The sequence below is a fragment of the Dama dama genome, chromosome 14, assembly GCF_033118175.1.
Source record: "Dama dama isolate Ldn47 chromosome 14, ASM3311817v1, whole genome shotgun sequence".
Taxonomy (NCBI): domain Eukaryota; kingdom Metazoa; phylum Chordata; class Mammalia; order Artiodactyla; family Cervidae; genus Dama; species Dama dama.
The window spans coordinates 60754121-60767967 of NC_083694.1; the positions used below are offsets into that span (position 1 = coordinate 60754121).

Genomic DNA, 13847 nt, shown 5'->3' on the forward strand with positions numbered 1-13847 from the left:
GCTGAATCTCTTGTCTGGCCTCTGATCAATTTCTATTGATTGGGCAAGGCCAAGAATCCTGGTTGGTTAACAACCTGGGAATGTTCTAGAACAGATGAGAATTGAGCTGGGTGCTGACAGCAGAGAAGAGAATTATTCACTCTTTATTTTCTGTTTTCTGATGCTTTAACATCTGTAGTCTTGCTGACCTTGGAAGGGCCACCCTCCAAGAGTTCATCAATTCTTAGAGATAATAAACAACTTATCCTAGAGATAGAAAACTCTAGATTGCACCCATACCCTACTACCTCCTCCATCTGGTTCTCACACTCAGGGCCACTATTCCCCTGCCCTAATCACCCCAAGGGCTTCCCGGGTGGCTCAGTGGTAAAGATTCTGCCTGCAATGTAGGAGATGTGGGTTTGATCCCTGGGTCAGGAAGATCCCCTGCAGAAGGACATGGCAACCCACTTCAGTATTCTTGCCTGGGAAATCCTGCGGACAGAGGAGCCTGCTGGGCTGCAGTCCACGGGGTCACAAAGAGTCAGACAGGAACTGAGGGACTAACACACACACACGGTCAATCCTAAGCCTGCTTACCCAGCTCCCCGCCCCCGACATTTCTTCCTACAGAAACCACAGTAAAGGCTCTTACCCGTGTTCCCCCATCTCTCTGCCTCCTGATTGGCCCTGGTGTTTCCCTGAGTGGCCCCCACCCTTCAACATGTCATGTCCTCTCCTCTTGGGATCTGTGAGCATACGTATCTTTTCAATGGCTGCTGCTGCTGCTAAGTCGCTTTAGTTGTGTCCGACTCTGTGCGACCCCACAGACGGCAGCCCACCAGGCTCCCCCATCCCTGGGATTCTCCAGGCAAGAACACTGGAATGGGTTGCCGTTTCCTTCTCCAATGCATGAAAGTGAAAAGGGAAAGTGAAGTTGCTCAGTCGTGTCCAAATCTTCGCGACCCCATGGACTGCAGCCTATCAGGCTCCTCCGTCCAAGGGATTTTCCAGGCAAGAGTGGGGTGCCATTGCCTTCTCCACTTTTCAGTGGCAATCATCTCCTAATCTGTAGGTCTTGCCACATCTAAATAGTAGTGAAGCCTACATTTTGAAACAGAAGGAAGGCACTCATTCCAGGGGCACAAGGCAATGTGAGCAGGTGAACCGAGTCAGGAATGGAGTCTGCAGGCTCTATGGCTTGGCTTCTTTGAAAAGACATGATACCCCTTTCATTCACCCACACTAAGCATGTCTGATCATCCCTCAGCCTGGGCATCTTTCTGGATCTTTCTCTAGTCCCAAATCCTCCAGTCTCAATCCATCTGGGAAGCAGGGGCTGGGTGATCACATTCCCCTGGCCGAGTGAAGACAGTCAATCATACCAGCTCCTCTCCGAGCCATAGGACAGATGTCAAGTGAGATTCCTACTTGAGTCTGAAATGAGTATGAAAGGGTGGCATTGTCTCTGATGCTGATCCATGGGTGGGACCACAGGAGCCCACTGTGCCGTCCCTGGGTTGAGAGCCCCTGTAATAACTGCAGACTAGTTAGTTATAGACTGACCTCCCGCAGGGAGCGATTAGCTTCAGTTCAGTTCCGTTCAGTCACTCAGTCGTGTCCAACTCTGCGACCCCATGAATCGCAGCACGCCAGGCCTAGCTCTTCTTAAATCAGCCCTGCCCTCACCAGCCGTCTACAAACGCTTGCCATCACGCCTCAGCAGAACCAGGGGAGAGGATGTGGATTTCCCAGGACAGGGGTCTCTCCCTTCCTTTGCCTGCAACCCTAAGAGAAGCAATGAAATACGAAGCCCCTTGAGGTCATGAGAGCATAGATTTTTCCTCACAGTGAAAGACAGCGTCTTAGTCTTGCCACTCTGACTCAGGAAGGCACGTGATGGAAATTACATTTCCCAAGGGGATGGTAGAGGGCCCAGATCCAGTGCATTCTTCTGCTCAGTGTCTGGCCAGCAGAAGGGGTGGTCTGAGCTTGGACGCACATGGAGATAAAGCTGAGCTCCCTGAGCAGGCTCATGTGCAGAGCTGCCTTGCAAACGTTGAGATGCTCCCCTGGACATAAGAGTCTCCTGGTGACCATCTGTCAACTCGCACCAGCCACCCCCACCCCCACTGTGCATGCGTCAGGTTGAACGGACCAAGGAACGTAACCAGTGCTTTCCAGCAGTCCTTGCATGCCTGACTTTCCTCTAGTTCCTGGATTTCCATCCATTCGTCTGGCTTTTCCATCCCTGAACTGGTTGTCAGGGAGAAACAGAGTAGCACAGTTACCCTCTCATCCCTACTCATCTTATTGGCTCCACTGCCTCTAGCTTGGGAGGACTTTCGTCCCTCTGCCTTCACAGCTGGGAAATGACTTATGATCCTCACTTCCTCAACTGTCACTTCCGATGGACCGTGCGGGTGACCCTCTCATACTCCACAACTGCCACGTGCCACCCCAGGACTCCCCGTTCAAATCCTTTCCACTGGAAACCACCCCCTCCCCTCCCAGATCGCCATCGGTCACCTTCTCAAACTGGGCTACAAGCTTCTTGGAATTCACCTGTTATTGAAAAAGACTCATTTCTATTTATTTCCTCAGAAGCAGAGAGCTAAATATATACATAAAAATATGGCATGAACCGGCCTCCCCTTCAGTGAGACTCATAAACACATGAGAGAATTATTTCAGAAACCCACAGACTGTAACACTAAATATAACTGGGTGGGTGGATTGGGGCGGGGGGAGGGTGGGTAGACTGGAAGGTGAGGGGGAAGGAAAAAAGGCAGGAAGAGGACACATGATGTAGAAAACCCGCTGTGGCTTCACATCCAGGAGACGAGGCTCTGTCATTTGCATGAAATCAGGCTCTATTTTTAACTAGAAGTCTGTTACTCCACACTGTATGAACCATTAACCTTTTTGAATGTAAGTTCGGCATACAGGCTTCTTATTTAGGGATAATCCAGGCTTTGCAGTGGAGTTCGTTGAGCAAATAGCTTTGCCTTTATCAGGTAGAACTACTGGAGGGGACCTCCCTGGTGATCCAGGGGCTGGGGCTCTAAGCTCCCAACGTGGGGGGGCCCAGGTTCAATTCCTGGCCGGGGGGCTGGATCCCACATGCCGCAACTAAGACCCAGTGCAGACCAAAAAACAACTAAGTGGAGACCATCTTTTTTTAAGGGTGTGGTCCTGCTGAGGTTGTAGTGCAGGGTGAGATTTCTTAAAGGTTAAAGGTTGCTTTTGTCCTAAAGAACATTACTGCGAAAATGCTGTTACCTTTACAGCTTATCTATGTTCACCTTCCCTCTCCACTTCCCCAAGAGTTAGTAGAAATATCTTCAGGAACCAAGGGCGCGCTTAGCTAAGGGCAACTGGCTGCCCAGTTTTGCCCAAAACTTTCCTGATTTTAGCACTAAAATTTCTATCATCAGGAAGACCATTTGGTTCCCAGCAAATGGCGATGGTTGGTGTGCAATGCTAAATCAGGGCCTTCCAAAGATGTCCACCTCCTAATTCCCGGAGCCTGAAAATATGTTACCTTATTGTAGCAAAAGGGATTCTGCAGATGTGACTAGAATCTTGAGATAGGGAGATCATCCTGGATTATCCAAGTGAGTCTGAGGAAATCACAGAGGGAAGGCAGGAGGGTCAGACTCGGAGGAGATGTGACAACAGAAGCAGAGAGCGGAAAGAGGTTTGAAGATGAAGGAAGGAACCATGGGGCCAGGAGTGCAGACGGCCTCTGGAAGCCGGAAAAGGCCAGGGCGCAGATCTCCCTCAGAGCTTCCAGGAAGAACACACCTTAATTTTAGGACTTCCAGACTATCAGGTAATACATTTGTGTTTCTTTAAGCCTATTAGTTCGTGATAATTGATTACAGCAACAGAAGTGAATTAATACAGTTGTCACCCTGCCCCCGCCTTGACCAGGGTGCCCGGTCAACCTCTGAACCATGCCATCTTGTTCCTTTCATATAATGGGCCAAAGAACAAGTATCAGCTCCCACAGATGTGGAGAAAAGAATTCGGCTCACAAAAAAATGTACGTGTTGGACTTTTCCAGGGTGACAGAAAGGACACAATCTTACAGCAATTCCACTGTTACTCTGAATTTTCTATTTAAAGACACTTATAAGTAAAGAAATATCCAATACCGTATAAACACCCCAAAATAAAGCCGTTATAATTCCCTAAATTAAGACACAGAGCCCACCTAGGAGGCAATAGAACACAAGTTTATAGGTTTTAGGTTCAAATCCCACTCCAGGCATTAATAGCTGGGTGATCTTAGGTGAGTTACTCAACTGCTCTGGCTGCCGACTCATCTCTAAGCTGAATATAATAGCATTATCCAGCTCATGGGGTTGTTAGACAATAGGTGCAGAGAGCTTAGGAGAGCACCAGGATCAGCAAACAGTGGCCAGGCTTTTCTTGCCTGGGGAAGCCTGACAATTCCTTTGGGGAGGAAAGTGTGAGATAATAGAAAATATATATATTGGTTTGTGCCCCCCATTCCTGGCACAGAGCTCCTAAAACCCTTGTAATTTTTTAAGTGATGAGAAAACTAGGAGCATCTATGGTGCTATTGGGTTGGCCAAAAAGTTGGCTTGCGTTTCTTTGTAAGCTCTTTGTCCGTGACCCTGTCCCTGACACTGGGCTCTTAAAACCCTCGTAAATTCCTAAGCAATAAGAGCACAAGTAACATCTTCTGTTCTCCACCCCCACCCCACGCGGGCTTCTTTAGCCGTGGTGGGCGGGCTCTAGAGTGTGGGGTTCAGTGGTTGTAGTGAGTGGGCTTAGTTGCCCCTACGAGAGATCTTAGTTCCCTAACCAGGGATCGAACCCACATGCCCTGCATTGCAAGGCAGATTCTTAACCACTGGACCACCAGGACAGTCCCCATCTTTTGTTCCAATGAGGTGACTCTAGTCCAGATGAGTTCTCAGATGACTCCTGGGTTGGGGCTGATCACCAGAAAGACCAAGCCATGATTAAAAGCTTAGAAAGTTCAGTTCCACCCCAACCCTATCCTCCAGAGAGGGGGTAGGGGCTGGAAACGGAGTCAATAATTGATTGTGCCTTGGTGGCTCAGACGGTAAAGCGTCTGACCACAATGCAGGAGACCTGGGTTCAATCCCTGGGTCAGGAAGATCCCCTGGAGAAGGAAATGGCAACCCACTCCAATACTGTTGCCTGGAAAATCCCATGGACAGATGATCCCGGTAGGTTACAGTCCACGGGGTCGCAAAGAGTCGGACACGACTGAGTGACTTCACTTTCACTTTCACTTTAAGTGAAGAAGCCGCCATAAAAATCCCAACAGTAGGGGGTTCAGAGAACTTCCAAGCCAGAACACATCACTGGGAGGGTGTTGCACTCAACTCCATGGGGACAGAAGCTCCTCTGCTCAGGACCATCCCTGATCTCGCCCAATGTATCTCTTCACCTGGCCGTTCATCTGTATCCTTTATCGTATTCTTTCATAAGCTGGTAAACATTAAGTAAGCGCTTCCCTGAGCTCTGTGAGCCGCTCTAGCAATTAATCAAAACTGAGGAGGGAGTTTTTAGAACCTCCCATCTGTAGAGTTTGGTCAGAAGCACCTGAGCTTTCTACTGGTGTCTGAAGTATGCGGGGGCGGGGGAGGGTTGGGGCTTGCAGGGAGGGGACACTCTGGTGGGACTGAGCCCTTAACCTGTGGCATCGGCTTTCTCAGGACAGGCAGCCTCAGAAGCGAGATATATTGTAAGATACCAGGCTGGTGTGGCAGGAACTGCTTGTTGTGGAGAAAAGCCTGTAGACATTTGGTCACCAGAAGTGGCAGAAGTGTGTTTTGTATAAGGAGTAAAGGTTCACACAAGGAAGGAAGGAGTGGTCTCATAGCAGCGAAGAATCGGATTTTCCCCTAAATAGGAAGGTGGAAAACTTAGATTTTTTCTTATAACCAAAGTGAAGCTAGGACAAGAAAAATTCAAAAACTCTAAAAATATGTGGTTTGCCAACGTGGGAGCAGGAAGTCTAAGAAATCTTCCTTTTGACCTGCAGTGCTGGTCGGTGCCCCCAGTTAGATGCTTTTCTTGGTGCTCACCACCTCTCTTGGGCAGATTTTCACTCAGAGCATTAGCTGAGTTGCCGGGTGTGTTCGGATGATAGATGGGAGAGGGAGCTGCGTGCAGGAAACGTCAGGCTGGCCCACTGCTCTCCAGGTTATTGATTGAGCCCTGCCGGCGGGGAGGACAGAGACTTCTGGTGCGATGGATGAGACTGTTCTAAAAGGTTCAGAGGTCACAGAGATTTTTGCTGCTTCTCCCTGAGCTGACTTGGAGGCATGACTCCAGGGGACACCAGCACGAAGCAATCTTAAAATGACTGCTGTTAGGATTCTGATGTGAAATAAGACACCATTGCTGTATGTCCCTCGAGGCAATTTAAAAAAATGATAACTAATTCGTGTCAGGGAGGATGAAGGGAGGTGTGCATTCTAACACACTGTTAGTGGGAGGATAATTTAATAAAGCCTTTTAGGAAAGCAATATGGCAGTCAGCATCTATCAAAAGGACAAATGGGCATAACCTTTGACCTGACAATTCCACCTCCAAGAACCCATACTATGGAAAAAACTTGCACATGTGCACAGAGATTTGTTCAAAAAGATGTTCCACTTTAGCAGTATTTGCAACAGTAAAAAATCAGAAATCTGTATGGAAGATGTTAGACAAATTGTGGAGGTGGAGGTACAGTAAAAGGAATACTATGCAGCTGTTTAAAAGAATGAAGTTGGCCTATCCAGTCTGACATGGAAGGTCTCTAAGACACATTGTTGTGGGTGGGGAAACTAAGGCACAGAATGATCCCTCGAGTATGGTGACATTTGAATAAGACTCTAGGAGTGTAAACTAAATTCAGCTGATGATAAGGAGAGAAGGGAGGAAGATGAAACAGAGAGGGTATGGTGCAGGGCGGCTTCTCTGCAGAAGTGACCACAGGGGCAGAGAAGCGAATGACGAGGCATCTGCCACACAAAGATCTGGAAGCAATGTGTGGCAGAGTAGGGAGGGCAGCTGGTACAAAGCCCTGGAAATGGAACAGCCAGGCTGTTGCTCAAGTCAGAGAGGTTTGAGGGAGACCCACGGGGAAGGGCCTTGTAAGGAGGGAAGACATTTGGGCTTTTATGCTAACTGCTTGCAGGTCTGTAGGCAGGAGGCCTGTGGGCAGGAGGACAATCTGAGTCACATTTTTGAAAGTTCACGATCGGCTGTTGGGTGGAAAATGAATAGTGAGGGGGCAAGAGTGGAGTCAGTGAGACCAATTAAGTGACAGCCACAGGAGTCCAGGTGAGAAATAGACATGAACCTGCCAATCACCAGGGTTCCTGTCATGTACTTCTGGAAGAGATATCTTACAAGGCTGCTGCATCTTACAAGGCTGTTGGTAACTACAATATTAGTTTTAAAAGTAAAAAGACCTATGTTAAGTGGAGAGAAATATTATAGGAGAATTATAGTAATAATTATAGGAAAATATTATAGGAGAATTAAATTTTGTTAATCAACTCTGTGGATTATTTTGTTAGGACCCTATCTTGATCTGGTCAAACCCGTTCCCCAGAACACAGCAATTTATTCAACAACCTGATATTATATTGTTAGTTTATGAAATGGGTAGCAGGACTGTTTCCCCAACCCAAGAGTCAAAATGGACCCCAGGGGACTTCCCTGGTGATCTAGTGGCTAGGACTCCATTCTCCCAACACAGGGGCCCGGGTTTGATCCCTGGTCAGGGAACTAGATCTCACATGCTGCAGCTAAGACCTGGTGAAGCCAAATAAATAAATATTAAAGACAAAACAAAACCAAAAGGAGACCCCCAGGAGTTAGGAAAACCTGTACAAAATTCTTAAGTCCCACAGTCTCATGCTCTTAAACTGCATGCACTCTGTATGAGCTTAAGCATACTTCTCTGGTTTCTGTTCCTTTTTTTAGCTAAAGTTACAGTGCCCCCTAGAAGGCCAGACTATGTTTTTTTTTAATCCTAATTTTAAGCATAGCCAATATTTTCTCTTGGATGAACCTTCTCAGCACTTTTCTGAAAATATAAAGCAGACACTCGAAGAATCATAGAAATTCACCCCGGGTGGCCCATAGCTGTGTTCTTGGAATGTAAAAGATGAGTTTCATGACCTTCCACAGAGAAGTCAGCTCTAATTAGAGAGGAAAGAGCCCATCAGAATCAGGTAAGTCTGCAATCAACCTAGGTAGGGTTCAGATGAACTCTCCCAGACATTCTTAAGATGCCATATTTCTGATTATTCAAAACCCTTGACCTGGCAATCTGAATCTCAGTATGTCTAAGTCAGCTTCCCATACTGCCCTGCTCCCAGGACCTCTTTCCAAAACTGTGCGAATAGCCAGTGCAGAATATGACACAGCCCTAATGCTTTAGAACCAGCATTCAGTGTCCTGCAGCAAACCCAGACTTCCAGAATGCCTCTGATATCAAGTCACAGCCATTTCTCTTCCCATTAGCCCAACCTGGAATCAAACTCCCTCCAATTTGCTCCCGTCCCTCTCTTGTTCCCAGCAGTTTCCCAAGAAGGTCAGAAAGACCCCGATTCCTATGGAAGTTTCTAGATTAGTTGTTCACAACTGGGGTTGATTTTGCTCCCAGGAGACATTTGTTGATCATCACACTTGGAAGGTGTGACATAGCTAAAGCTGTGGTTTTTCCAGTAGTCATGTACAGATGTGAGAGTTGCACCATAAAGAAGGCTGAGCACTGAAGAATTGATACTTTCAAACTGTGGTGCTGGAGAAGGCTCTTAAGAGTCCCTTGGACAGCAAGGAGATCAAACCTGTCAATCCTAAAGGAAATCCACCTTGAATATTCATTAGAAGGACTGATGCTGAAGCTGAAGCCCCAACACTTTGGCCACCTGATATGAAGAGGCGGTTCCCAGAAAAATACCCTGATGCTGGGAAAGACTGAAGGCAGGAGGGGAAGAAGGTGACAAAGGATGAGATGGTTGATGGCATCACTGACTCAATAGACATGAGTTTGAGCAAACTCTGGGAGACAGTGAAGCACAGGGAAGCCTGGCGTGCTGCAGTCCATGGGGTCGCAAAGAGTCAGACATGACTGAGCGACTGAACAACAGTGGGAAAGAGGGGGCTGCTGGCTTGTACTTGGCAGAGGCCGAGGGAGCTGCTAAACATCTTGCAATGCACAGGATCGCCTCCTGCAACAAAGAATGATCTGACCCAATATATCAATAGTACCAAGGTTGAGAAACTCTTTTCTAGATAAACAAAACAAGCCTCTGTTTTGATAAAGTAGAAACTAACAATGGTAACCCAGGTAGAAGAATTACAACCCCAAGAGGCAAAAAAAAAAAAAAGGCGATGGGATTTCAGAGCCTGCCTTTCTGCTGGTTTTAGCACAAGGGACTCTTAGTGGAAAAAACAACCAAGTCAAATACCATTATGACAAAATCCTGCGTGACAAAGGGATTTCCAAGCCATTCAGGAGGGTTTTGTGTGATTAGGCCTAAGATTCCTGCTCACCCCAAGAGTCTGCACATGGAGATTCGTCCCTGCTAGAGTGAAGGACAGGGATCTGGGACACGCTTTGTTCTGTTCACCTGCCTTCTTCCTCTCTATTAGCTCCATCTCCTTTGCTCTCATAAACTGAATTCCTCTAGGGAGTCCTGCATCTCAGCATCAAATATCCCCTTGAGCTGACAGACGAATGGCTTCTGTGCACAGCACTTAAAGGGCACAGGATTTTGGAACAAGGAAAGATTTAGGGACTCCCTGGCTAGAGATCAAGGGAGAGAGACCCTTGCTCCTTGCAAGCCCTAATTAATTAATTGGTTCTTTATGAAACGTTGTGAGGGAATAGTTCAGACAAGCAGCACGGAAAGGAATTTTCAGCAACCTATTTTCTAGACTGAAAATAAAATTATATAATCATCAGGTTAAATGAATTGCACTATTTCCTAGCACACTCCTGGTGACGAGTTTTTCTTTTGAAAGTTCAAATGACATGAACCTCTTAGCACCCTCTTGGCAGGAGTGGACAAAGAGGCCTGTCCCTAGGGAGGCTCCCTGGAAGGACCTGCTTCCTGCTTCTCGGGTTGGAGGACAGAAGGGGCTGCTTTATAACCTGATGACTAACAGCCGTGAAATGTAGTTATGACTTTTCTTTTGTCACAAGGACCCCAAGAAGTGGGCTGCTGCCCAGATCAGAGTAAGCAGTTGTGTGATACATCTTAGACTTCAGGCCCCCTACGTGCATACATCACCATCATCACCACCATCATCACCATCACCATTATGATCTTGGTGTTCTGCCCTGTTTGGTTCAACCAAACACATTTAGAAATTCATGAGCATTTTATAAGATAGAAAAAGACAGAAGTGTTTTTTCTAGGCATGTTAGTCACAGGCTTTTGTTGTTTTGGTGTAGTTTTTAAAATTTTAATTTCAGACTTAGAAACAAGTTGTAGGAATAGTACAATAAGCTCCATATACCATTCACCCAGATTACTTATTTGTTAATATCTTATCACATTTGCTTTATCATTTTTTCTTTCTGTATATTCATAGTATTGCTGTTCAGTTGCTAAGTCGTGTCTGACTCTTTGCAGCCCTATAGACTACAGCACGCCAGGCTTCCCTGTCCTTCACTATCTCCCAGAGTTTGCTCAAACTCATGTCCATTGAGTAGGTGATGCCATCCAACCATCTCATCCTCTGTCGTCCCCTTCTCCTCCTGTCTTCAGTCTTTCCCAGCATCAGGGTCTTTTCTAATGAGTTGGCTCTTCGAATCAGGTGGCCAAAGTAGTGCAGCTTCAGCTTCAGTCCTTCCAATGAATAGTCAGGGTTCATTTCCTTTAGGATTGACTGGTTTGATCTCCTTGCAATCCAAGGGACTCTTAAAAGCTCCTCCAGCACTACAGTTCAAAAGCATCCATTCTTTGGCACTCAGCCTCCTTATAGTCCAACTCTCACATCCATACATGACTACTGTAAAAACCATACTTGAACTGCACGGACCTTTGTCAGCAAAGTGATGTCTCTGCTTTTTAATATGCTGTTGAGGTTTGTCATAGCTTTTCTTCCAATGAGCAAGCATAGTATTATTACTTTTTAAACTTTTTGATAGTAAGCTGCCTTTTTGCTCCTAAATACATTGGTGTCTATTTCCCAACAAAAAGGACATTTTAGGGACAATTAATTAAACTCACTGACTCATTTGAAAAGACCCTGATGCTGGGAAAGATTGAGGGCCGGAGGAGAAGGGGATGACAGAGGATGAGATGGTTGGATGGCATCACCGACTCAATGGACACGGGTTTGGGTGGACTCCAGGAGTTGGTGATGGACAGGGAGGCCTGGTGTGCTGTGGTTCACGGGGTCGCAAAGAGTTGGACATGACCAAGCGACTGAACTGAACTGAACTTTCCTGTTGAAGGAAGGCTGAATGTGGTTTCAAAGACTGACCCTGCAAAACAGGCTTTTCCAAGGATCTCCTGGAACATCTGGGTCCAAATCCCGGCTTTCCTACTCTCCAGGAGTGTGACTACTTTCTTAAATCTCAGTTTCTTTATCTGTAAAACGGAGACAGTGCCAGCAGCTCTTCCACTGGTTGCTGTGAGGATCAAATGAACTAAGCCACAAAATAGGACTATAGTGGACAGGATGAGCATGCAAATATTATTGAGAAATAATCTATTTTAAAGTGACACAATGCTCAATAACAATAGTGCTTTTGCTTGTAATTATTCAGGATGGTTACTTGCCAACATTTCCCCAACCAGGGTCCTTGCCTATGAAGCCCAATCCCAGTTTTCATTGATGACACTGGCAACAAATGTATAACTGCTCTAATTTCTCCCTCTCCACTGCCAACGACCCTCCCCCAACACACACACACACACACACACATACACACACACACACCCCATCAGTGCTCTGTTCAATTTACCCACGACAAATTTAGAAATTTATGAGCATACTATAGAACAGAAAAGAACAAACTCATTTCTTGTAAAGTTACAAAAATACTGTGCTTTAAAGTGGGACAGCCACAGAGATTCAAGCATGTCTTTGATCACATCTCTTAAGGAGCAACAGACAGCAATTTGAGTAATTACCACCGAAGAGACTGAGAAACCCAGCTTCTGGATATTTGGGTAACTAGCGGTACTGTCTTTCTCTAGGCATGGATAACTGGGTAGTTGGTTAGGAAGGAAAAAAGAAAACTAATGTTCAAAATATGGGGCTTCCCACACAGCTCAGTGGTAAACAAGCTGCCTGCCAATGCAAAAGACACAGGCGAGGAGGGTTCAATCTTTGGGTCGAGAAGATCCCCTGGAGAAGGAAATGGCAACCCATTCCAGTATTCTTGCCTGGGAAATTCCATGGACAGAGGATCCTGGCAGGCTATAGTCCATGGGGTTGTAAAGAGTCAGACATGACTGAGTGCACACATACACACACACGCACACACACACACACAGTGTTCAAAACATACTGTGTTCCTGCCACTTTCATAAGATACTTGGATATTTCTACTTTCAAGCATTTCCTTTTGAGAAACACACCTCTTAAAATCCAACAACAATGCACATATGAATTAATCACTAATTATTACCAACGGCAGCCCCAAAGGGGAAGGCTGGAAGAAATGCCTTGAATCGGAAAGCTATGGTTTGGCGCCAGCCACGGCTGGGTTTTCTCTCCAGGGCCCTGCTGGGTGAGTAACTATGGGGAACGGGTGGTTTGTGCTGAGCTACAGCTCTGGGCCTTCTGTTTATGAGGCGGATTCTGCCAACAGCAATCTGGGCTGAAAGTCAGAAGCTGCCTACAGGGTGTCCCACATGGAACCTTCTTACAGTCTCCAGGGTCACCCATTCAGCCTCAAGTATGCCTTCAGACTTTTCACAACTTGCCTGTAGGATGAAGCCCAGGCTCCCAAGTAGAGTGTATCTGGCCCTTAAATCTGAACCCTCCACCTCTGCTTCTGCTGCAGCCTCAGGCATGCCCTCATCCCCAGTGACGTGGATCCGTGAACACACCCCCTTCAACCCTGTGTTCCTTCTGCCTCAGATGTCCTTCCCCTGCCTAACACCTACCTGCCCACCCTTCAAAGACCAATTCACCTCGCCACCTCCCTGGGCCTTTAGTAGCAAAATTCATTCTTTCCACAGCTCTGTGTATATCACCAGTAACAAGTCTGATCCCATTTTCTTTGGTGCAACTGTAGTTTAGGGCTATGGTTTACTTCTTTTTACATCCCTATGTACCTGGCCCCTTCTTACCAACTAAAACACTTGATAATACTTTTAGATACTCATCATATACACAGTTCTGAGCTGAACTGCAGCACAGACATAGATAAAAGTGCAAGCATCTAAAAACTAGAATTTCCAGTCTGAAAGTGAGTTTTTTTCACGTAGTAACTTGTCAGCCAAAAAAATTAACAAAGCTCTATACTTTGTATATGCTAGTTTTGAGAATTTAAAATCCTGACATTACCTCATATGGATATTAAGAGATTAAAAACTATAATAATAAAAAAAAAATAAAAAAAAATAAAAACTATAATAATTCAGTCAAAAGCTTAAATTAACACCCTATCTTAATATTCTATCCAAGTTTTTTTTCTTGTTATCTGGAACATTCGCCTACCTCAACAAAAAGATGCTGTTTATGATTTGAAAAAAAAAAACAGAAGAGCACATTTAGTGGACTATCCCTCATACCATGATGACCATCTGTACCTGGCTGAAATCACTCAGGGCAGACAGAAAGATAGAAATAAAATGTTTTTGCACATGCTTTTCAAAGGGTCCATTTATAT

General features: G+C 46.0%; 1 protein-coding gene across 6 annotated transcripts in view; it reads right to left on the reverse strand.

Annotated features, from left to right (window-relative positions):
* Window positions 1–13847, reverse strand: part of NMNAT2 (nicotinamide nucleotide adenylyltransferase 2) — a 209736-nt gene that overhangs the window by 47617 nt on the left and 148272 nt on the right. The gene's annotated exons all lie outside the window — the stretch shown is intronic.